We start from the raw sequence: 26208 nt of genomic DNA on the forward strand, positions 1-26208 counted from the left end.
GCAAGATTTGTGGGTTCTCAGAGCTGTCGAGCTGTCAGTGATTTGGAGGGAAACCAGTTCAGTTCATCTCAAGGACTGGCTGAGATGCCTGGGGGGACAGTGTCTGGACACCTGAGGCCACCAGGTGGCGCTGCTAGCCTAGGAGTTGGCCCCCATCAATTAGCCTTGAGGGGTAGACACCCAGATGGCAGTCCCAGAAGGCAGCTCAGAGGTGCTGTGGCTTCCAGACCACCCTAGAGGGAAGGGTGACACATCTAGGGCATTTCCATCCTTCTCTTTCTTCTCCTTCTCCTCCTCCTCCTCCTTCTCCTCCCCCCTCCTCCTCCTCCTTCTCCTCCTCCCCCTCCTCCTCCCCCTCCTCCCCCTCCTCCTCTTCCTCCTCCTCTACCTTGTCCTCTTCCTTCTCCTCCTCCTCTCTCACATCCCCACTTCCCCTCTTCATCCTCTTTTTATTTTTTTTTCTTCCTTGTCTAATTGGACATTGTTTGACTCTGGCTTATGGCGGTGCTAGGGACTGGGACCTCCAAGTCTCAGACATGAGAGTCTATTGCACTACTGGTGGTACTATGGAAGTCTTGGCGCCTTCGACTCTGTCACTTTCAAGAGAGCTGCACACTCCAGGTCTCCCCACCTGCAGATGGGAGGTGAGGTGTCTAAAATAGGAAGAGAAGCTGGGGAGCCAAGCCCTCGCCCCAACTTCCTCTCCAGACACAGGGGATTGGCAGGAAGCCTGGGACCCTGCAGACACAGTCTCCTCTTTCCAACTACACGAGCCACCTTATAGAGAGGATGTGGGGCAAGCTGAGGGCCCCCCAGACCATGACAGTCCTCAGGTTAGCAGCCTCATTCAGCATCTCATGGGCCCAGAGAGAGAGCCAGACACCTACCTTGAATCACATAGCCTGGCATGGAGCCCACACTGTGTCTCCAACCTCAGGCTAACAGCTGCCTCAAAGTCAGGCAGCAAGAGACAGACCACAGACTTACGGACAGATGGAGTCTGAGCCATCAGGCAGTCCTTACCTCTTTACTCAGGCAAAGGGGACAGACTGTGGCTATGGAGCCCCTAGACCAGCCCTGGACCTTGACCCATTGTCTCTCAGCAGTCACTATCTAACCACACAACCACCCCTCCAAACCCAGCAGCAGCTGTTCCCACATCCTAGCTTGATGGAGGAGATGCTTGGCTAGGGGAAAGTGATCACCTGGCCAAGACCAGTTCAACTCTCGCCAAAGCCAGGGTTCCTGAGACTCCCTCATAGGGAACCCCAGGGGCAGGCAATGTGCCTGCTAGGCCAGAGACTCTCTCTCTCTAGTATTCCCCCCACCCCAAAGAGTAAAACAAGTGCCAAGGTCCAGAAGGCCTTCCCCTTCACCAGTACCCACCCATAAGTCTGTCCCCCTATCCCCAGTTCTGAGTGTCTCTTGGCCTCCCAACTACCCCGCCACCAGGCAGAACAACACCAGACTTCTAAGGCCTGAATACCTGGGGCCACCAATTGAAAGTTTCTCCTCTGCCTCCTCCTCATTGCCAGGGCTTCTAGAACTTATACCCATTCCTTTCCTCCCTGCTTTGTGCCCTCTGTCCCCTCAGGCCTCTCATACCTGGGTGCTTGCTGGGGACCCTCTCCAAGAGCGTGAGAAGTGAGGGGGGCAGCCTGAGGGAGATAAGAGGGAGAGACATGTGATTTCCCAGTGTTCCCAGAACATCAGGAATCAACTGCACGGGTCCCCCAGGCACAGAATCCTGGCTGGAGTGGCCAAGCCCTTGTCTTATAAAGGAAGCAGGCCTTTCTGAGGTTCCATTGTGACTGCAGGTAGCCTTTCTGAGGTTCCATTGTGACTGCAGGTAGTCCCTCCAGGGACTCCACTGAGAGTATGGGTTCCACAGTTCTGGGTTTGAGGAAATGCATTCATGTGCCCAAGGGACAGTAGGCCTTGGGGTTCAGGGAAGAAGGGAGTGGACAGTCCCAACTCAGCCTGGGGCCAGGCATGCAGCAGACTTTGCAGAAAGATCTGTACCTGTGGTGGCTGGGACCACCTTCCAAGTGAACCCCTTAGTGGCTGTGTGACCTCAGGTAGGTGAGTTTACCTCTCTGGGCCTCACGGGTAAAATGGCTGTGTGAGTACTAACTTCTCAGAGGGTGGTGATGGAAATGCAGAGACGACACAAATTCAACCTGCTGCTACTCACAGTAGGTTAGAGGAAATGCCACTGATCAGTCATTCAGTGAGCATGCACTAAGCACCTACTATGTGCCTGGCATAGAGCCAAGAGGGTGCCAGAGTGAATGAAGCACAAGTCCTATGTCAACTTGATCTGTGTGGCAAGATCCTGGCAGAGATTCAAACCAGGGCTCAGAGGAAGTAACATTTGGTTGGACTTTGTAGGATGACTAGGAGCTTGACCCTCAGAGGAGCCAGTGAAGGCCTCTTGGGCAGTGAGCACTGTACGGAGAGGCTCAGCATTGGATGATGCAGGCCACGGCATGGGAAGACCAAATGTGACTGAAACATTGATTGGCAAGAGGGGCAAGCAAGTCACCGCCCCTGCATGGGCCTCAGTGTCATCATCTATAAAACCAGAGTGAGCCCCACCTCCCCATAAGATAATGGCTGTGGAAAGTGCCTGGAGAATGCTAATGTTCTCTATTTAATTTTTCCATGTTCTTTTCGGAGGCTGGGGTTATTTCTGTCCCCGGTTGGCTATTTCCAGGCCCAGTGAAAGTCCTTTCCCACACAGGGCTCCCCACTCCCGGGCCACAGGGGCAGGCAGGCCAGGGAGAACTAGGGCAGGAGCAGAACCCATCCACCAGTCGAGGCAGCCCAGACACCCTCATCATGTGCTCCAGGAGTGAGCTAAGCTGCTCCCTCCTCCTCTGGGAACCCCATTTGAGAACCCTGGGGAGACAGCTGAAGACCCAGATATCAGGGGAAGCACACCACAGGGACAGAAGCCTATGTGATCACCACTGCCTCCCCCCCTGGAAACCACCCTGCAGAGTATCTCCTGTCACCATGGTGACAGCCAGCCTGTTCAGCACCAGCCTGGTCCTGCAATCCATTACCACCCAGAGGACTCACCCAGAGGCATTAACACCTGGGGACAGGAGAGGATCCACCCAGAAGGACTGACACCTGGGGACAGGAGAGGACTCAACCAGAGGCACTGACACCTGGGGCAGAAGAGGATTCACCAGAGGTATTAACACCTGGGGACAGGAGAGGATCCACCCAGAGGCACTGACACCTGGGGACAGAAGAGGATTCACCAGAGGCATTAACACCCGGGGACAAGAGAGGACTCACCCAGAAGCATTAGTACTTGGGGCCAGGAGAGGACTCACCCAGAGGCACTGACACCTGGGGACAGGAGAGGATTTACCAGAGGCAACACCTGGGGAGAGGAGGGACTCACCCAGAGGCACTGACACCTGGGGTCAGCAGGGGACTCACCCAGAGGCACTGACACCTGGGGACAAAAGAGTACTCACCCAGAGGCACTGACACCTGGGGACAAAAGAGTACTCACCCAGAGGCACTGACACCTGGGGTCAGGAGGGGACTCACCAGAGGCATTAACACCTGGGGTCAGGAGAGGCCACATCATTTACTCAAAGACCAGCCAGCCATGGGGGCTTCCTGCCCCCAGGCCAGGTGGTCTACTAGAGGTGGCAAGAAAGCTGAGGGCTGCTGAGGCTGGCTGAAGCGGGGACAGGAAAGGGCATGTGAGGAGTGGGGCATGGGAACTAGAAGGGGATGGAAGGACTGCTGGTGGCGACAGTTTGCATAAGAAACCAGGAGGGACAGGCAGATGTTGGCAGCTGCCCCCTACCTCACACCACCTCCGAAGCTCCACCAGTGGCATTTGATGAAGTGACTCAGACTATTCCATCTCCAGGAACCTAGGAACTTCTTTTGCACCTAAGACCTTGGGGTTGTAGGCCATGCCATTCTGGGGCCTCCAGCAGAAAGGGAATGAGCAGAAGGCAGTATGTGTTCCTGCCGTTCACAGCGTTTCTGGGTGACCCCTTCACCTTTCTAGCTTGGTGCTCACCCCGGAATGATAACAGAAGGCCAGTCCTGGAGCTAGGTGGTGGGTGGAAGAATGCACAAGTTGAGGCTCCAGACTACAGATAGGCCATTTGCTCTTTTCTTTAGTACCTGGTTACTCATATCAACCAAGCATCAGAAACAGCCCAGCTGAGTACATAAATCTCCAACTGGTGGTTTATTATACAACCATGAAAAGAAGTGAGGTACCAGAAGCATCAGCGCTGAACCTTGAAAATGTCAGGCTCCATGAATGAAGTCAGATGTTGGTTATTACGCCAGGCCCCTGCATTGCTTAATGCTGTGGTCGATTTACATAATCATTGTTTTGTCTGAGACCCGCCCTGCCTGCAGGGCATTGGTTTCATCCCCACTGGTTAGATGGAATTCACACTCTTCTCCTTCTCTCCGGCCACTCTTCCACCCAGTTCCTTTTTCCAGCTTGCCACTTCCGCCTCGGAAGATATAAAGGCAGAATTGCACTGCGTTCCCACTCAGCCATGGGAGTTCCTGGTTCCTCTCCTGCGCGTCGCTGAGTAAGCAGCAGCCTAGGTTGGCTCCCGCCGAGTTCTCTTCAACCCAGAGAGCACATGCCCGGGAAGAAAGACGCTCAGGCTAGCCCGGCAGTCAGACAACAAACACTTTACACAGTGAGCTTCTACTGACAGAAATGCCCAGAAGGAGTGAACCCACAGGGCAGGGGCAGGTCAGCTCAGAAGGGGTGGGGAGCAACTGCTTCAGGAACGAGACTTTCCTTTGCGACAGGAGCTGCCATTCTGAAACAGCAGCTCTGGTGGCTGCATCAATCTGGAACCATCCTGAGTGCCCATGTCCTTGCCACTGTGCGTACTTTCCCGGTGTGTGGATTTCATCTCGTGAAAATCTCATTCAAGGGGGCTGGGTCGTGGTGCACTCCGCCTAGCACACACACTATCCTGCATGAGGAAGCAGGGTTCAAGGCCCTGGGCCCCCATCTATGGGGAAAGACACACTAGTGGTAAAGCAGGGCTGAGGCAGTTGTCTTTTTTCTCTTCCCCTATCTCCCCCTCCCCTCTCAATTTCGGTCTCTAACCAATAAGTAAGTAAAATATTAAAAAGAAAAGTGCCTATTGCATTCAAAAGTCTTAACATTTAAGAGGAAGGGAGGGAGGGAGGAATAGAAAGAAAGAGGAAGAAAAGGAAGGGAGGAAGGAAGGAAGGGAGGAAGGAAGGAAGGAAGGAAGGAAAAAGAAGGAAGGAAATGGAAGGAAAAGGAAGGATAGATGGGAGAGAGAGAAAGCTAGCAAGCAAGAAAGAAACCTCATTATAAAAGTGATCTGGGAAACACAGGACAGCGCCCCTCACTCACAGAGACCAGCTAAAGGAAGGAGAGAGGACTAAGTGGAAGGATCTCCCCCCCTGTGTGTGACCTGTCTGCCCATGCTGCCCACAGCCAACCCGCTGTCTGATGGAGGACACACAGATGATGGACAGTGAGGCCAGAGCAAGGTGTGAGACAACAGCAGAAAGCACTCACAGGAGCCCGCTGGGCCAGCACCACTGTCACCACCAGCACTGGGCGTTGCCAAGGAGATGGCTAAGTATCCAGGAGACCAGCCAGCGGGCTGCAGCTACTCTGCTGTCACCCCCATTACTGCCACTCCAGTAGGGACCACAAGGATGTGGCATGGCTGCCATGGTGATCTGCCTTCAAAGAAGGGCTGGGTGCAGCTCCATGCCAGCCAGAGCCCAAGCTGCAGGCTGACCATCAGTGGGGCCCCAGGACTTGGTCTAACCCACCCCATCCCCGTGAGGGCAGTTTGGACGGGCTCCGGGTCCCAAAAGCCAAGGCCTCAATTGGCCTCTGGCCCCAGAAAAGTTTAGTCCCCATACAGCTGTTGTAGCAGTACCACCAGCCAAGTGGTATTTTCTCCTTTTCTCCTTCCTGGGAGCTCTAAGACCAGAGTGGCAGTGGGGCCAGTTCCCTCTGCAGATAACAGGAGACAGTTGGTCACCCACCATTATTTGCCAGCACTTACTCTCTGTGGCTGCAGAGATGAAGGCCTTAACCTGGCCCCTGGTCCCTTTGGTCCCTTTGGTCTCTGACACTCTCCTCTGCCTACGTGCCCGTAGCAAGGAATAGAAGGCTCTCAGAATTTCTGCCCACACTTGGCCCTGCCAGCCTCAGCTGTGCCCACCTGCAGCCATGTAGAGAAAGTTTGGCAGAAGGGCCCCAGAGCTGGGCTCCCAACAGCCCTCCTTCTGGCCACCTGACCGCATCAGCCTTTCGTGGCACAGCTATGCCAATGGAGAGCAGGCAGGGAACAGATCCAAGGGAAATGGCAACCTTGCCCCATGGCCTCTGACTTTTCTCCCTCCCTCACATTCTACTTTTGGAAGCTCTGCCCTGCTCACCCAGAGTCCTACCACACACAGTCACCCCCATACCCTCCATTGGATTGGTCCTCCTGGAGGGCAGGTCCATGGAACAGTGTCCTTAGTTTCAAGAACTGGTCTTTCTCCCTCCCTCTGTTTCTTTCTTTCCTTTTTTCTTCCTTTCTTCCTGACCTTCTTTCATCTTTTCTTTTTTTTTTTTTGAGGGGATTAATGCTTTACAGTGCAATCACTGACATATGTATACAATTTCCTTATATAATAGACCCCCAGAGTTTTCTTCCTATCCTGCCTCCCCCTCCCTCCCCAAAGTCCTTTGCTTTGGTGAACTATTCCTTCCTTCCTTCCTTCCTTCCTTCCTTCTTTCTTTCCTTCCTCCTTTCTCTCTTTCTTTCTCTCTCTCTTTCTTTCTTTTTCTTGCCACAAGGGCTATTGCTAAGACTAGATACCTGTACAACTCCACCACTCATTAGTTTTTTTTCTTTTCTTTATTTTTTGATAGAGGATAAGAGATAGAAGGAGGGGGTCGGGCAGCAGCACAGCGGGTTACTGGCGCAAAGCTCCAGGACCGGCATAAGGATCCTGGTTCGAGCCCCCAGCTTCCCACCTGCAGGGGAGTCACTTCACAGGCAGTGAAGCAGGTCTGCAGGTGTCTATCTTTCTCTCCCCCTCTCTGTCTTCCCCTCCTCTCTCCATTTCTCTCTGTCCTATCCAACAACAACAATAATAACTATAACAATAAAACAACAAGGGCAACAAGAGGGAATAAATAAATATTAAAAATATTTTCTAAAAATAGAGAGAGAGAAGGAGATACAGAGGAACAAAGAGACAGAAAAACACCAACAGCACTACTTTGCTGCTCATCAAGCTCCCCCCAAGCAGGTAGAGACCAGGGGGCTCGAACCCAGGTCCTCATACCTGGTAATGTGTGCACTCTGCTAGGTGCGTCGTCACCAGCCAGCCCCGGTCTCAGAGCTATTGATGTGCCCACCAGCCCCCAGAGAACATATACTGGTGCTGTGGAAGGGGCATCCCAGTGCCCTCAGCCTTGGCCATCTCCCTGTCTTCCATGGCTTTGGTAGTGCCAGCCACTCAGCTAAATTAATGTTCCCATCAGCACTGAGTCACGGATGAGAACATCATGGCCCCTGCCAACACCACCCACCCCTGCCCACCAAGAGCCCCACTTTGCCCAGTGGGGATGGTGCCACAGGCTCAAGGAGCAGCCAGTTGCCTGCAGGTGTGTGTGTGGGGCTGGGCACCCCTCCCAAAAAAACAGATGTCTTGGTGCCCTGTGCTGGCTGTAATCTTGTTCAAGAGCCCTGGGGAGGCAGGGACCCTGCTTCATCTTCTGAATGGGGCAAATGAGGCCAGAAAGGTGGGGGGAAGCTGATAGGTCCAAGTTCCCTCTGAGCTCTGCCCCTGCAGGAACCTAGCCAGTCACTAAGCTGAAGGCTGCTTCCTGTCCTGGAGTGGTGCCTGTGCCTGCTCCCTACTGCTCAGCCCACTTCAACCTCCTCCTCTGAGGAAGGCTTCAGCTTAGATTCTGGGGACCTTGGAGCTAGCCCCCAGCTCTCAACTTAGAATATTCTGGAAGAGATCAAGCCCCTCCTTGCTCCCCATACCAAAAAGAACCTTGTTCCAGAGAGACTTGGCCACACTTCAGGATGAGGAGAGAGAGACAGAGGCAGGGAGGCAGAGTAAGATGCCACAGTCTGAGACAGCCCCTACCTAGGTCCCTTGGTTCACTTCCCTTGAGGACCCTTGGAAATGGGTCCAGGGAGTCATGAGGGCAGAGGCTCAGCCATTGTCCAAGGCAGGAGGTGGGATCCACTGGGCCAGGGATGAGATGTTCTAGAGCAGAGAGCTAGAGGAAGTATGGGGACACCAGGGAGTGGATTAGGCTCCTGCTCAAACACTGCTCTGTCTCTTGTCGCCTGCTCCCCTCCCCGCAAAGGCTCCATGCCACTCTATAAACTGAGAGGATCATAGCTTCAACCTCTGCTAACCTGTCAGCAGCGGCAGGAACCCTCACTCGCTGCTCAGCCACAGGGATGCAACTCAGGAACCAGCTCCCTCTGTACCCCAGGGCCCACCTGTGCCTCTCCCCACCCTGAGACTGGAGTGACAAGAAGATCACACTGCTGCCACCCAGACCAGGGCCCATGAACCCAGATCCTTCAAGATGCTTTGCAGACAGAGAACTGGATTTTCAGTACATTCACATCCTGTGAAAATGACATGGAGGTGGGGTGCACACTTATATTTACCATGTACCAAGACCTATGCAAGCACTCCACACCCCTGACTCTGCCAGCTTTAATTTTGGCAATCATTTCATAGAATCACCTTTGGAATGAATGAACGCAAAGGCCCTCTGAGCCTTGTGTGGCAGCAGAGAAGATGGGATCCAAACAAGAGAGGGTGGGCAGGGCTATCTCCCATCGATCAAGGCAAGGCTTGCAAACACAACAGTGGACAAACCGGAAGAGGGAGAGTCTGAGATGGGAAGCGATGTTATCAGAGCCACTGAAATGTTAATTACAGACCTGGCCATTGTTCCAGGTCTTTTATCACCTGAATTTCTCACCCCATATTCTGCCCAGGCAGGTCTCACTCCAGGAGGGCTGTTTTCTGGTTTACAGCTAGTAAACAGAGGCTGGTAAGCGCAGTCCTCCAGAAATCTCTCCAAGGGCCAAGTGGGGTGTTTCAGTCTGAGGGTACCTGTTCTCAGATTAAGCATTGTCCTTCACTTGAAAAATAGAAGTGTTCTGGGACGACCACAGAGCCCCCCGATTACAACAGTGACGGCACTGTGACATCTAACAGGACTGGGACTGGGACGCCAGTTCTTTAGCCACTGTTTTGTTTTCATTGAAGTTCTGTTGCCTTTCAACACTATATAGCTTGCAGGTGTGCATCCTTGACACTTGACATGTGTGTCTCCTTTGTCCTGATTTGTATCCCCTAGGCTCACCGCCAATACTCGCCCCCCCCCCCCGCCCCGTGCCCTTTTCTGCACTGGGTTGCAGATTTGACAATGGAGGCGGTGCCCAAATTTGCCTTCACAACCTCACCAATGTGTCCTGAGTCTTACCTCCCCAGAGCCCTAGCCCACTAGGGAAAGATAGAAATAGACTGAGGGTATGGATCGATCTGCCAATGCCCATGTCCAGTGGAGAAGCAATTACAGAAACCAGACCTTCCACCTGCACCCCAAAAAGAATTTTGGTCCATATTCCATGAGGGATAAAGAATAGGGAAGCTTCTAGTAGAGGGGATGGGACACAGAACTCTGGTGGTGGGAACTGTATGGAATTATGCCCCTATTTTCTTACAATCTTGTTAGTCATTATTAAATTACCAATAAAAAACTAAAAATAAATAAAGACCTGCCTTCATCAGTCTTCATCCAGAATAGATAAGCCAGATCCAGAAGGTGGCCTCTTTCCTTTCCGCTGTGTGACCCAGTGTGAGCCAGTGCCCTCTCTGGGCCCAGCTAGCCCCTACAGAATAAACGTGTGGGCCTCAGTGTAAGTCAGCTACTTACGGCAGGTGGTCAGCACATGGGTGAGGTTGCTTGATGCAACTCTTCCTGAGTTCCATCCCCTGTTACAGGCCAGTCCTCTCTGGCTTCTTTAAGTGCCTTTGTACCTGCTGCTCCTTCTGAGCCCTTCCCCTGATGGCCTTGACCTTGTGCTCATGCTTCAGGGGCTGGGCCACCACACTGTCCCTGCTGGGGAGTTTCCCCTACACTTCACCTTGCTGAGCAAAGGTGGCGGGCACCTGCTGCCAGACTTCCCCCAACACCTTGTCCACACTCCACTGAAGCTCTGGCCCTGCTCCATGGGATCCACGGGCTTGCTCCCATCTCTCCCCAAGCCATGAGCTGTGTGAATGAGAGGATCCACATGGGGCATGTCTCTCTACTGACATACCTGCAAGGCCCACTCACAGAGGTTTATGCAGCAAATGTGAACATTTCATGAGGTGAGAGGTAGGGAGGGACATGGGGCAAGTGTAGACAGTGCATACCCTATTCACATGCTAACCTGAGTCATATACACAAGAACCCTGGGAAGGGGCCAGGCGGGCAGTGCTGCAGCCTGATGAGTGCACACATTACCATGTGCAAGGACTCAGGTTCGAGCCCCCACTTCCCACCTGCAGGTGGGGTAGAGGGAGGAGAAGCCTCATGAACACTGAAGCAGGTGTGCAGGTCTCTTTCTATCTCCTGCTCTCCTCTCAGTTTCTCTCTGTCCTATCACATCAAGTAGAAGGGAAAAAATGGGGGTCAGGTGGTGGCACACCTAGTTGAATGCACATGCTCCGATGCACAAGGACCCAGGTTCAAACCCCTGTCACCCCCCATCACTGCAGGGGATAGCTTCACAAGTGGTGAAGCCGTGCTGCAGGTATCTCTTTGTCTCTCTCTCTCTCTCTCTCTCTCCATCTCTCCTCTCCCCTCTTCATTTCTCTCTGTCTCTACCCAAATAAATAAATTCATTAAATATATATTTTAAAAACAGAGCAAGAAAAAACAAAATACTTTAAGGGGGTGCTGTGAGAACAGATTTCCTAGTACAGATACTGAGCTCCAGTGATAACCTTGGTTTCCAAAAATGAACAAACCGTGCCTGGGGAGAAGCTAATATCATCCCTCCCCACCGTGCCTGGGGAGAAGCTAATATCACCCCTCCCCACCGTGCCCGGGGAGAAGCTAATATCACCCCTCCCCACCTCTACCCCATGTCGTAGATGGAGAAACTGAGACCCATTCAAGACTGCATCAGACATCAGCGATTCTGCCCACCATAACCCCCAGGCACCTCATACTCTCTCCCTAGCCTATCTTCCTGTACCAAGCGGAGGCCAACCGGACTCACCATGCCCCATGTGATTCCCTTCCTCCCTCGGGGCTCAGGCACCTGTGTGCACAATTACTTCCCCATGGCCCCCAACAACTTCTGTAGCTGTGTCCTCACACCCTGGCCTGGCCATGCGCATGAGGACCGGCACTGGGGAGGTGGCCTGAAGAAGGTGCAGGTGGGGCCTGGTCAGGGTCAGGTGCATGGCAGGGGCTGGCAGAGTGGAACAGGTGAGCAAGGACTTGTGTTGTAATTCCTTGTCCACATCCTTGCCAGCAGAAGGTGGAAAACACAGGTGAGAGGACAACAGCCAGAGCTTGGCTGACCCTGTTCCTCAGGATGAGGTTCAGGCAGGCACACCCGTGGGGGTGAGAATCTGGCTCCCAGCTCAGCACGTGCCAGCTGGAGACACCCCGAGATACCTGGCATTGACAAGTGCCCTGTTCTCAGGTACTGCCGAGTCCTGATCTAGGTCACAACACGCTGAGCCCGATTCTGGTACGCACTGAGCCCTGATCCCAGTCATAGTGGATTCTGGCTCTGGTATCATGGATTCATTCTGACTAAGGACATACACTGAGCCCTGATCCCAGTCCTAATTGGTCCAGATGCTGACACACGCTGACCTCAAAGTTGAACACATACTGAGCCCTGATCCCTGTAACGCACTAGGCCCGGTTCTGGTACACAGTGAGTCCTGATCCCAGTCAAAATGGATCCTGACTCTGGTACACATGTGCTCTACTGGCTGGACTATCCCCTGGCACCTAAATTAAGTTTTTTTTTTGTTTTTTTTTTTAATTTAAGAAAGGATTAATTAACAAAACCATAGGGTAGGAGGGGTACAACTCCACACAATTCCCACCACCCAATCTCCATATCCCACCCCCTCCCCTGATAGCTTTCCCATTCTGAGAGCATGAACCCAGGGTCTTTGTGGGTTGCAGAAGGTGGAAGGTCTGGCTTCTGTAATTGCTTCCCTGCTGAACATGGGCGTTGACTGGTCGGTCCATACTCCCAGTCTGCCTCTCTCTTTCTCTAGTAGGGTGGGTCTCTGGGGAAGCTGAGCTCCAGGACACATTGGTGGGGTCTTCAGTCCAGGGAAGCATGGTCAGCATCCTGATGACATCTGGCACCTGGTGGCTGAAAAGAGAGTTAACATACAAAGCCAAACAAATTGTTGAGCAGTCATGGACCCAAAGCTTGGAATAATGGAGAGGAAGTGTTAGGGGGGTACTCACTGCAAACTCTAGTGTACTTCTGCTTTCAGGTATATATTTTGCAGTAGTTTATGGATACGTGTGAAGATACGCTCTCTCTCACAGAAACTGGTGTATATCTAGGTCTAAATTAAGTTTTTAAACAGGTTCCAGCGTCTGCCAGGATTGAAGTCTCACAAAGAGTTTTATTTATTTGTCACCAGGACTTGGCTGGGATTTCTTGTCGAGTAATTCCAGTGCTTTTCAATGACTCCTTTTTCTTTCCTTCCCTTCCCTTCCCTTCCCTTCCCTTCCCTCCCCTCCCCTCCCCTCCCCTCCTCTCCCCTCCCCTCCCCTCCTCTCCCCTCCCCTCCCCTTTCCTTTCGTTTCTTTTCCTTTTCTCTTCTTTTCTAGATAGAGGGTGAAGGTAAGAGGGGGAGGGAGTGCACACATGTTACCACAGTTCCCACAGCAAGATTCCCCATGCAGTGACCTGGGGCTTAAATCTGTCCTTACACATGGTGTGCTATGCTGGGTAAGCCATCTTCTGGCCAAGAGGTGAAATGACTTGCCCAGGGACACACAGCTCATTCACAGCCGAGCTTAAATATAGGACCAGGAATCTCCAGAGAAGCCTCCCTTTCATCCCCTCTGCCTGGATTAGTTTCCTGTTGTTGTTTTTTTTTTTTTTTTTGGGGGGGTGGTCTGCTGCTTCTGCCAGGAATAAGGGAAGTGGCTCTAAAGATGAATCAAGGTCCCTCATAAACACACAAGGTTTTCCATTCTGCTTCTCTCTACCACACATGGGCTACGTCGTGACCTTGGGATAGTTACCTAATCTCTCTGAGTTGCTGTTTCTCAGCCTGTGGATTGGTTAAGAGGTTCTGTTCCTGGCATAAATAAGAAATAATGTCAAGGTAGTCGGCGGTAGCACAGCAGGTTAAGCACACGTGGCTCAAAGCACAAGGACCGGCATAAGGATCCCGGTTCAAGCCCCGTCTCCCCACCTGCAGGGTAGTCGTTTTATAGGCGGTGAAGCAGGTCTGCAGGTATCTGTCTTTCTCTTCCCCTCTCTGTCTTCCCCTCTTCTCTCCATTTCTCTGTCCGATCCAACAACGGCGACAACAATAATAAAACAATAAGGGCAACAAGAGGAAATAAATATTAAAAGAAAGAAATAATGTCAAAGACAGAGACTCACAGAGAGAGATAAAACTCACAATAAAGTCCACTAGAGAGGATACTTTAAGTGTCAGCTGCTGACAGTTTCTCAAGTGTTTGTCACTTAGGAAACCAAAGCAAGTTGACCCCTCCCTAAGCTTCTAGCCCATTCTACTGGTCCCTACAGCCAGGCTGCAAGTGAGCAGGTGGCACTAAAGTGACTCCATCCCACCACCATCAACCAGTGAAAATGACCCCCCCCACCCCACTTTCCCCAATAGCAAAGGAGGATGACTTTTGTTTTTCTTTATTGGGGGATGAATAGTTTACAACTGACAGTAAAATACAGTAGTTTGTACATGCATAACATTTCCCAGTTTTCCACACAACAGTACAACCCCCACTAGGTCCTCTGCCATCCTGTTCTAGGACCTCACCCACCCACCCCAGAGTCTTTTACTTTGGTGCAATACACCAACTCCAGTCCAAGTTCTGCTTAGTGTTTTCACTTCTTATCTTGTTTTTCAACTTCTGTCCATGAGTGAGATCATCCCATATTCATTCTTTTGTTTCTGACTTACCTCACTTAACATTCCTTCAAGCTCCATCCAAGTAGAGGTGAAGGAGAAGTCACCATTTTTAATAGCTGAGTAGTATTCTATCGTGTATATAGACCACAACTTTCTCATCTTTTCTCATCAACTTTCGCATCTCAGAAACCTGGGTTGCTTCTTCCAGGTTTTGACTATTACAAATTGTGCTGCTATGAACTTGGGTATAAACAAATCTTTTTGTTTTTTTTGTTTGTTTGTTTTCCTCCAGGGTTATTGCTGGGATCGGTGCCTGCACCATGAATCCACCACTCCTGGAGGCCATTTTTCCCCCCTTTTTGTTGCCCTAGTTGTTGCAGCCTCGTTGCGGTTATTATTGCCGTTGTTGACGTTGCTTTGTTGTTGGATAGGACAGAGAGAAATGGAGAGAGGAGGGGAAGACAGAGAGAGGGGGGGAGAGAAAGATAGACACCTGCAGACCTGCTTCACCGCCCGTGAAGCGACTCCCCTGCAGGTGGGGAGCCGGGGGCTCGAACCGGGATCCTTACGCCGGTCCCTGCGCTTTGCGCCACGTGCGCTTAACCCACTGCGCCACCGCCCGACCCCCTAAACAAATCTTTTTGGATGGGTGTGTTGGGTTCCTTAGAATACAGCCCCAGGAGAGGAACTGCATGGTCATAGGGTAGGTCCACTTCCAGCCTTCTGAGAGTTCTCCAGACTGCTCTCCATAGGGGTTGGGCCGATTGACATTCCCACCAGCAGTGCAGGAGAGTTCCTTTGTCCCCACAACCTCTACAGCATTTGTTGCTGCTACTTTTTCTGATGTATGACATTCTCACAGAAGTGAAGTGGTATCTCATTGTTGTCTTCATTTGCATTTTTCTGACAATCAATGACTTGGAGCATTTTTTTCATGTTTGTTGGCCCTTTAGATATCTTCTACGGGAAGGATGACTTTCTATTGTCAACTGAACGACCTATGGAAAGGCCAGCGAATACCGCACGGTAGTTTCCCACAAGCCACTCACTACCCTGGGCGCCCCGGGAAGTCTGTGCCACGAGGAGCATGCGCAGAGGGCGTAGCCACCTGCAAGCTGGTCTCCTGGTGCTGGGCATGCAGAGAGGGCTCGCTGCCTTTGGGTCAGGCCACACAGCTTGACCATGTGTAAGGGCACTTGCCAGATCCACCAGTCAAGCAGGGTGGGGGCCGAACCGGGAGATGGAGTCCCGCAGTCCTGGCATGAGATCCCAGGCCCAGATCCCGCAGCTCCTCGCTGGTCCCCTTCTCTTTTGCGAGTTCCAGGTAACCCTCCGAGGTGCAGGCTGGCCTTTTGGATCAGAAGACAGCCCTTCATCTCCACTCCCCGGTTTGCCCCCTGAGGGTCCCCATGCCTCTTGTTTGAGAATACCAGCACCCAGACCAGCCTCCTGCCCTGGACATCTGCCTCTACTTATTTATTATTATTATTATTATTATTATTATTATTATTATTATTATTGACCAGACCACTTCTCAGCTCTGCTTTATTCTGGTGCTGGGGACTAAACCTGGGGCATTCGAGTCTGTTGCATAACCACTAGGCTATTCCCCCAGCCCTGTACTTGCACTTTGACTGCACCCTCCTCAATCGCTATTGAACAGGCCATGGCCGGTGCGCCGCTATGTTCCATCGCTGGGGAGCCAGAGACGACCCGAACTGCCCCTGCGGCTCCAGACAGACTATGACCCACATAGTCAACGACTGCCACCTCTCCAGATTCAAAGGAGGTCTCGAAACTTTACATCAGGCTCAACCTGACGCTGTTGACTGGCTACGGAAGAAGGGCAAACGCTAGAAGAAGAAGACTGCACCCTCCCTCTTGAACCCCACTTTTAGCTCTCAGTAGTTACTTTCCTATCTCCATTCCTCTGTTTTCTCTCCTTTTCATGCCAGCCAGGTGGCTCTCCTTCAAAGGGCTGAAGACAGAACTGTTCGCTTTTGTTCTTCCTTTACGTGGTTAGCGTCTGCCCACATACTGCTAGCTCCAGGAAGGCAATGCCTGATCTCTCTTGTTCCTGGCTAAACCCCCAATGCCCAAGTGAAGTGACTGGCGCTTAGAACCCTGCTCAGTGAACATGGGAGGAGGGGGTGTGGGGTGAGGGGGGCAGGTAGTTTTGGCGGGTGATAGTGATCAGACACACAGAGGGCCTGAGTGATAAATCCACAGATAGCAAACTTATAGAAAAGGCTAAGGGGGCAGGCAGTGGTGCACCTGGTTAAGCGCACACATCACAGTCCGCAAGGACCCAGGCTTAAGCCCCTGGTTCCCACATGCAGGGGAAAGCTTCACTAGCCGTAATGCAGGACTGTAGGTGTCTCTCTGTCTCTCTCTCCCTCTCAATTCACTCCTCCCCTCTAAATTTCTATATAATAAATAAACAAATAAAATATTAAAAGAAAACAAAAGATTAAAGTTGGGACCAAGTGGTGGCAGACCCAGTAGAGTGAACATGTTATAATTCACAAAGACCCAGGTTCAAGTCCCCAGTCTCCACCTGCAAGAGGCGGAAGCTTTTTAAAATTTTATTTATTTATTTATTTATTTATTTTACCAGAACACTGTTCAGCTCCAGCTTATGGTAGTGCAGGGGAATGAACCTGGAACTTCATAGCCTCAGGCATGAGAGTCTGTTTGCATAGCCATTATGCTATCCAGACCTCCTCCCATGGGGAAGCTTTATGAGCTGTGAAATAGTTTTGCAGATCTCTCTCTCTCTTCCCCTTCCCTCTCAACATCTGTATCTAAAATAAAAGCTAATATATCTTTTTAAATAAAAAGTTAAAGCTTACTGGAATAGACGAGTCAAGGAATAGTCATGAAAGGAGGTGACAGGCAGTCAGTCAGTAAAGGACCTCCTGCTAAGTGAATGCTGGGAAATGTCCTCCAACCTGTCCTTCTTGGGGCTGCATTCTTTGGGGCTTGTTCAAAAATAATGCTTCTTTCCACCTTGTCTCATGTGTGGAGACAGGATTTATTTTATTTCATTTTTACCAGAGCACTGCTCAATTTTGTCTTATGGAGGTGCGGGGGATTGAACCTGGGACTTGGGAGCCTCAGGCATGAAAGTCTCTTTGCATAACCATTATGCTATCTACCCTCTACCCAAAACAGGATTCTTTCCATCAAACCCTCCATCAGTGGTGGTCCAAAACTTGAGGAAATGTCTCTATTAGGGTTCTTAATCTAGGTGAACAACAAGTCTGATTGTTTTGAAATGTAACTTCCTCCGGTTCTATGGAGGGTTTTTGCTCAGTTATAACCCTGGGAAGGTTTTGATCACATAATGCTGTGGCTGCTATTTTGCCTGACTTTGCTTGCTTGGCATTGCTTGCTTAGGCTGCCTGCCTGGAAAAAGCCCCATTTGTGAATGTATGCCACAGACGACACCCAAAGCCTGACATCATGAGAAGAGGTGGGGAGCAGTGCCTAATGCCAAAGGAAGAAGAGCAGCCTGTAAGTGGCCTCCCAAGATAGCCGGAGTCCGTGTCCTGAGAGCAGAGTTCAGCCGGGGATGCTGCCCACACATCATAGATGAGGAGCTGGGTGGAAACGGGACCCCAGCTAGTTGGGGACCTGCATGTATATGTATCAGCTCCTTGAAGTCTCAGTCTGACCTCATGTTTCCTGAACCCAAGGAGCATCTGGAAGCTTCAAGCCCCCCTCAGAGCCCCTGTCCGTAGCAGGGGAGCAGGCCTTTTCCCTGGGAGCTCTGGCATTGTCATGGGGGGGCAGTTCTAGTGTGGTCCTAGATTGGGCTGTTTGGGGAACCCCTCTGGGGCCCCCGCTTCAGAATGCTGGCTCTCTTGGCCCTAGAAGCCATCATATCCCATAGCTGCTGGGGGAGGCAGGGACTGGCTGAGTGCCCACAGCAGTGTGAAGTGCTTCCTGAGGGAGTACCCGGGGAAGCCCCCAGCTGCAGTCTGCTGCAGAGCCCAACAAGGAGGAGGCCTTTCTTCCAGACTCACCCGCTAGGGTCAGGCCTCAGGTCACCCTCCAGCTGGGACAGGAAGCCTGACATGAGTCTGGAATGGGGGGTGGGCAGGGCTAGTTAGGCTGACCCAGCAGGCTGGGGACGCCAGCTGTCCAGGCTGACGCCAGCACAGTTCCTAGCTGGACACTCAACAGAGCCTGATCCAGGTGCTGCTATTGTCCAGACCTACCAGGACTGGCAGGTTGGGGTCACTCATGAGTGACCCCGCCTGACTGGTGTCTGGAGGGTCAGCTCCAAGCCTCTGCCACAACTCTCCCCTGTAGACAGAGACCTCCCACCAGCCTCTCTGCTTCCACTTTGGCCATCCCAGAAGGCCCTCCTCCATGCCTGCACATCCCACACGGAGACTGCTCTGCTCTTAATGGGCAGCCAGTCAGAATATGATCAACTCTTAAGTATGAAATGTGATTTCAAAGCTCTAGTGGGAAGGAAATTATGGGAAGCACTTCTCATTTTCAAAAAAAGGTGTGTTTATTTATTTATTTAAGAAGCAGAGAGGGGGAGAAAGAGGAAGAGGAGGAAGAGGAGGGGGGAACCACAGCATCACTCTGGCATCTGTGATGCTGGGGACTGAACTCATACTTGAACTCATACTTGACAGTCCGGTGTTGCTTTGACTACTGTGCCACCTCTTGGGCCTGGGACATCATCATTTTTCTTCATTAATGACATATGGAAAAAATATTTGGCATCAGTTAGATTAAATGTAATGTATCCTTCAATTGCAACGGTTTTTCTCCCTTCACACACCTATTTTTTTCTCATGTGGCACTAGGAATATGCCCAAGGGCTTCACATATAGGCATATGGATGATAGCACTGGATGACCTCCTCAGGCCTCGTTTTCTTTTTATTTTTTTAAATATTTATTTATTCCCTTTTGTTGTCCTAGTTGTTTTATTGTTGTAGTTATTATTGCTGTTGTCATTGTTTGGATAAGACAGAGAGAAATGGAGAGAGGAGGGGAAGACAGAGAGGGGGAGAGAAAGACAGACACCTGCAGACCTGCTTCACTGCCTGTGAAGTGACTCCCCTGCAGGTGGGGAGCCGGGGGCTCGAACCGGGATCCTTAAGTGGGTCCTTGCACTTTGCGCCAGGTGCGCTTAACCTGCTGCACTACCACCCAACTCCCTCATTTTCTTTTTCTATCATTATTTCTCTCTTCCTCTTTCTTTGCTTTTTTTTTTTTTTTCCTAGAGAGAAAGAGGGGAAGGGACCAGGTGGTGGTGCACCTGGTTAAGCACACATAGTACTAAGCACAAGGACCCATACATACAAGGATCCAGGTTTGAGCCCCCGGCTCCCCACCTACAAGAGGGACACTTCACGAGTGGCAAAGCAGGTCTGCAGGTGTCTTTCTCTCTCCCTCTCTATCTCCACCTCTTCTCTCAATTTATCTCTGTCCTATCCAATAAAGTGGGAAAAAATGGCCACCAGGAGCCATTTATATGGATTTATAGTGATAACCCTAGAAAAAGAAAGAAAGAAAGAAAGAAAGAAAGAAAGAAAGAAAGAAAGAAAGAAAGAAAGGAAAGGACGGAAGGATGGGAGTGGGGGAGGGGAATGATAGAGAAAAGACCACAGCACCACTCCAGACCCCATGCAAAATAAGGCATGTACTCTACTGGATGGGTGACCTCCTGGCACTTCTTTCTCCTTTAAATAATGTTTATTTTTTCATTAAAATGAGAGAGAAGAGGAGATAAAAAGGACTTGATCATCACCCTGGCACATTCAGTGCCAGGAATTAGCTCTCACTGACCTCAGAGAAAGTCCTCTGTGCTCAGTACAGGTTTCACTGATGACTCAAAAATCATTTCTTGTCACAAACTCTGCCTTCCTGCCAACCCAGCCCTGCCACTTCTCTTCCACCCCTAGGGATTTGCAGAAGCTGTTCCCTATCCTAGGATGCCCTTCTTTCCTCCGGAGGGGGGGGGGGGGTTGGCTGGGCTTGCAGGGGTAGATGGGTGTGGTGGGGTGGGGTGGTGACTTATCTCCATGCCTCAGTTTGATTATCTGTAAAATGGAGACATACTCATGGAGCCTACTTCTCAGCCTTGAGTGCAGCTTGAGAGAGACAGAGAGAGAGAGAGACAGTGAGAGAGAGAACTAAGACCACTGGCCCTGCCTTGGTCTAAGGGACCTCAACTAAGAGATACTGTCAGTTCACCAGTTCTGTGACCTTCCTTACTTTCACTCTCCATCAAAAATTCTCTGAGCACCTAGGCCATGCCTTGACCTGTGTGAGTGCCTTAGTTCTCTCTCTCTCTCTCTCTCTCTCTCTCTCTGCACCCAGAGCTGAGAAGTAGGCTGGGTCAAATCCATGTAGACTTTGAGTGCATATTTATTTTAATGAGAAAAAGATAAGGCACTTCTCTGCCATTTTTATGATATTCTATTTGTTTTGTTTTGTTTTGTTTTTTATGTTGCCAGGGATCAAACCCAGGGCCTCACGTGTAAAAGGTATGTGCTCCACTACTGAACCACATCTCTAACCAAGCTTCCACACTTGTAAAGATTTTTTTATTTATTTGAAAGAGAGAGAGGAAGAAAGTGCACCTGAGCAAGTGAGCACCAAAGCATCAGTCTGGATGGTGCCAAAGATTAAACTCAGGGCCTCATGCTTAAGAGTCCAACAATTTATCCACTGTGTCACCTTCTGAGCCACCAGTTTCTACATTTTTAACTGGCTGTTAAAAATGCAGAGGAGGGATCGGGCAGTAGCACAGCTGGCTGAGCACACATGGTGTGAAGCACAAGGACCGGACAGAGTAAGGATGCCAGTTCAAGTCCTCAGTTCCTCACCTACAGGGGGGTCAATTCACAGGCAGTGAAGCGGGTCTGCAGGTGTCTATCTTTCTCTCCCCCTCTCCATCTTCCCCTCCTCTTTCCATTTCTCTCTGTCCTATCCAACAACAATGACATCAATAGCAACAATAGTAATAACCACAACAATGATAAAAAAACAAGGGCCAGAAAAAAAAAAAAGGGAAATAAATGGTCTCTAGAAGAATGGATTCGTGGTGCAGGCACCGAGCCCCAGCAATAACCCTGGAGGCAAATTAAAAAAATGTTTTTTTAATGTAGAAGAAGTTCCTACTCCATGATACATGAAAAAATCCTGAAATTCAGTTCTCAGTGTTCATGAATGATGTCTCCTTTGAGTACAGGCACCAGCATATGCACGGGTCCAAGTACACCTGCAGAGTTGTATCGCTGTATAACTCAAAGAAGAAAGTCTTTTCAAAAGCACTTTTCTTTCTTTCTTTTAGATACAGACACCTGCAACACTGATCTACCACTTGCGAAGCCTCCTCCCCTAACAGGTGGGGAACAAAGGCTTGAACCTGGGTCCTTGAGCATGATAACATATGCTCTCAACCTGGTGTGCCACCACCTGGCCCCAGAGGAGAAAGTCTTTACAAGATTTTTATTTATTTATCTATTTTTGCCTCCAGGGTTATCTCTGGGGCTCTGTGCCTGTACTACAAATCCATTGCTCCTGGCAGCTATTTTTATTTTTATTTTTTTATGTTTTGGGATAAGACAGGGAGAAACTAAGAGAGATGGGGGAGATAGGGAGGAAAAAAGAGAGACACCTGCATACCTGCTTCACTACTTGTGAAGCATCCTCCCTGCAGGTGGGGAGCAAGGGCTGGAACCCAGATCCTTGTGCCAGTCCTTGTGCTTCGTACTATGTGTGCTTAACCAGGTACGTCACCGCCCAGATCCTGTCTTTTCCAAAAAGAGTTAGGTACCTTAGGTAATTCTTACAAGTTAGAGGCAATTACCTACCTTAGGTAATTCTTACAAGTTAGAGGCAATGAGTCAAGGGGGAACCAAGGCACAGAGGGCTGAGTGAAGACCCTCAGGGTGCTCAGACTTAGTTGCTGCTCCTGGCCCTTCATAGTACACGGCATGCCCCAGGCCCAGAGGGTTTGGAGCTTCCCAAAGCACAAGCCCTCCTTCTCCCCAGCCTGTGGAGTGTGGAGACAGGCAGTTGTTGTTTGTTTTGTTAAGGGTGTGCTGTGCTTTTAAATATTAATGTAATCGCCCACACTATTGGAGGCTGCACCTGCCAGATTGGTATTTGGCACTTAATCTGCATTAATCTGAATGATCTTAACAACCTCGCTGCAAGAGTCAGCTCTGGATACTGTAGCCAACACCACGGGTTGGATGGCTGACACAGCGGACAGCCATTCTCTCTCAGCAGGTCATCCAGAGGTCCGAGGCCAAGATGTCAACTGTCTTGGCTACTCCGAGAGCCCAAGGAAGGGTCTGTTTATCAAACCCACCCACACACCGCACACCCCCATTGTAGGTTGCCCTACAATGAGCATAGACATGTTCACACACATTGCCCTGTACCTATGTCCAAATTTCTTCTCCTCTGAGGAAACCAGACTGTTGAATCAGGACTACTAATGACCTCATTTGCATTGGATCTTTTATTTATTTTTACTTTTTTATTCATTTATTTACTTTTTGTCACCAGGGTTAATCTATCACTGGGAATCAGTGCGTGCATGACTTCCTGTTCCCAGCGACAATCTACCTTTCTTTCTTAATTTTTTTTTTTGCCTCCAAGGTTATCTGCTCCTGGAGGCTATTTTTTCCCTTTTGTTGCCCTAGTTGTTTATCATTATTATCTTGTTATTGTCATTCTTGTTGGATAGGACAAAGAAAAATCAAGAGAGGAGGGAAGATGGGGGGGAGAAGAGAAAGACACCTGCAGACCTGCTTCACCGCTTATGAAGCAACTCCACTGCAGATGGGGAGCTGGGGGCTTGAACCAGGATCCTTATGCCAGTCTTTGCACTTCATGCCTTGTGCACTTAACCCACTGTGCTACCACCCAGCTCCCCTCTTTCTTTCTTTCTTTCTTCCTTCCTTCCTTTCTTTCATTCATTCATTTAGTTTTTCCTTCTTTCTCTCTTTCTATCTTTCTGTCATAACAGTGAGAGACAGAAAGGGAAAGAAAGAGAGAGAGAGAGAGACCAGCAGTATTGCTGCACTGTTTGTGAAGCTCCCCCCCCTACAGCTGGGTCCTTGCACATGGTCATGTGTGCACTCTACCATGTGAACTGCCACTGCCCCTCTTTAATTTATTTTAAAATGCTATTAATTTATTTTAGAGAGAAAAAAGAAGAAGAAGAGGAGGAAGAGGAGGAGGAGGAGGGAAAAAGAGAAAACCAGAGCATCACTCTGGCACGTGCAATGTTAGACATCAAACTCCTTATGCTTGGAAGGCTGATGTTTTATCCTCTGCACCATCTCCCAGGCTGTGAGCTGGCTCCCATTTTTATTTGTGTTTGCTTTTGAGAGAGGGGAGAGAGAGAGGGAAAGAGAGTGAGCGCAGAGCATGGTTCAGTCACATAGGGAACCAGATATTGAACCTGGGACCTCCAGCATGCAAAGCATATGCTCCGCCTGTTTCTGCCCTCCAGATTTGTGCTTGCTTTATTGATTTATTTATGGATTAATGGTTTACAACTGACATTAAAATACAATAGCATTTTAATACTATTAAAGGACCCACTGGGTCCTCCTCTGCCATCATGTTCCAGGACCTGAACTCTTCCCCCACCCCCACCCCACCCCAGAGTCTTTTACTTTGGTGCAGGACACCAACTGCAGTCCAATTCTGCTTTGTGTTTTCCCTTCTGTTCTTGTTTTTCAACTTCTGTCTGTGAGTAAGATCATCCCATATTCATTCTTTTGTTTCTGACTTGTCTCACTTAACATGATCCCTTCAAGCTCCATCCAAGTAGGGGTGAAGAAGGTGAACTCACCATTTTTAACAGCTGAGTAGTATTCCATCATGTATATAGACCACAACTTACCCAGTCATTCATCTGTTGTTGGACACCTGGGTTGCTTCCAGGTTTTTGGCTATTAAAAACTGTTTTGCTATAAATATAGCTTTATTTATTGATTAAATTTTTCCTTATTTATTTTATCTATTTATTTACTTGGGAGAGAGAATCAGAACATCACTCTGGCACACACAGAGCCAGGATCTAGCCCAGCCCACAGACTCCTGCTTCCAAGCCCAATGACCTATTCCTTGCATCAGCTTTCAGGCTGTGGTCCCCTCTTTAAAGGCTTTCTCTGTACCATAGGCTGGGTCCTGAGTCCCTGGAGCCCAGGGGCATGAACATATGAATTTAGTGAGCACAGTCTGACCTATAATAGCCCCAAAAGGAAGGTTTCCCACCTCCTTTCACAAAAGAGGGGCCTCTGTTTGTCTTTATATGTTAACTCTCTTTTCAGCCACCAGCTTCCAGATGCTACCATGATGCCAACCAGACGTCCCTGGACAGACGACCCCACCAATATGTCCTGGAACTCCGATTCCCCAGAACTCCACCCCACTAGGCAAAGAGAGAGGCAGGCTGGGAGTAGGGATCGACCTGTCAACGCCCATGTTCAGTAGGGAAGCAATTACAGAAGCCAGACCTTCCACCTTCAGCACCCCACAATGACCTTGGGTCCATATTCCCAGAGGTTTAAAGAATAGCAAAGCTATCAAGGGAGGGGACGGGATACGGAGTTCTAGTAATGGGAATTGTGTGGAGTTGTGCCCCTCTTATCCTATGGTTTTGTCAGTGTTTCCTTTTTATAAATAAATTTAAAAAAGAGGGGCCTCTGGCCCAGGGGGATCAGGAGAGGACACAGAGGAACTATGGTATTATCTAGGGGGAAGAAAGGAGCGAGGGAGGCTCTGGAGAAGGTGGATCCCAGCTAGTGGGTGAATCAAATTCACCAGCACTGTTGTCATGGTCACATTTCAAAACCCTAGCCCTTACAACAGCCTCCTCCTCTGTAATTGGCCATGGGAGCCTAGGGGGGTATCGGTGTTTCTTCTCCTGTGTCCCGGTGCTGGTTCCCACAGTTGGGCGCAGGTCCTGCCCTGCCTTTCCTCCCTGCCACCCCACCCTGAGGCCAGGATGCTATGCTCCTTGGGTCCTGTGTCTCTACTGGGCAGGCCTCCTCGGCTCATTGTGCTCACCTGCAAGATGGGCTGTGACAAGCTAGCACCCTGGAGCACCTTGGGACCTATCTCCACCCAAAAGGCACCAGTGCTGAGCACCCCAGGAGTTCTGAGAGGAGAGACCCATCATACCCGTCACTTGGGGGCAACTGGTAACGCTCTGCTGAGCGCCCATGGTCTCTGGAGAATTCTGCAAGGGGGCCTATCTGGCTCTGTTAGACTCCAAGAGGCTAGAGCTGAGCCAGCTGGGCTGCAAACCCAGGAGGGGCCCCACCTTGACCACATGCTCTTCCTGATCTGGAACTACAGCTGTGGACTCCCCTCCCGTAGGGACAGCTGTCTCGAGGAGTCTTTTCTGCAAGTGTATTTTTTTTCCAAAAATTTGCTTCTTTATTAAGGAGAAAGAAAAAACCAAAATATCACTGTAATACTATAAAACATGAGATGACAGAAAGAGTGAACCAGAGCATCAGTCTGGCAGGTGTGAGGCCAATGTGAGTGTTCATGAGACAACAGATGAGAGGGGCGGGGAGAGAGAGAATCAAGGTATCACTGTAACACATGAGGGAGAAAGAGAGAGAGAGATTAAACTACAGCATCACTTTGATACATGAGATGCCAGGGACTGAACTCAGGATCTCACGCGTAAGAGTCCCACGTTCAGGGGTCGGGTGGTAGCGCAGCGGTTTAAGTGCAGATGGTGCAAAGAGCAAGGACTGGCATAAGGATCCCAGTTCAAGCCCTGGCTCCCCACCTGCAGGGGGATCACTTCAGAAGTGGTAAAGCAAGTCTGCAGGTGTCTGTCTTTCTCTCCCCCTCTGTTTTCCCCTCCTCTCTCCATTTCTCTCTGTCCTAACAACAGTGACATCAATAACAACAACAATAATAGCCACAACAACAATAAAACAACCAGGTCAACAAAAAGGGGAAAAAATTTTTTTAAAAAGAGTCCCGTGGGAGTCGGGCTGTA

General features: G+C 50.2%; 1 long non-coding RNA gene across 1 annotated transcript in view; it reads left to right on the top strand.

The window, feature by feature from the left end:
* Nucleotides 1-26208, top strand: part of LOC132539866 (uncharacterized) — a 490646-nt gene that overhangs the window by 203570 nt on the left and 260868 nt on the right. The gene's annotated exons all lie outside the window — the stretch shown is intronic.

This window comes from Erinaceus europaeus, chromosome 8 (genome assembly GCF_950295315.1).
Source record: "Erinaceus europaeus chromosome 8, mEriEur2.1, whole genome shotgun sequence".
NCBI classification, from domain to species: domain Eukaryota; kingdom Metazoa; phylum Chordata; class Mammalia; order Eulipotyphla; family Erinaceidae; genus Erinaceus; species Erinaceus europaeus.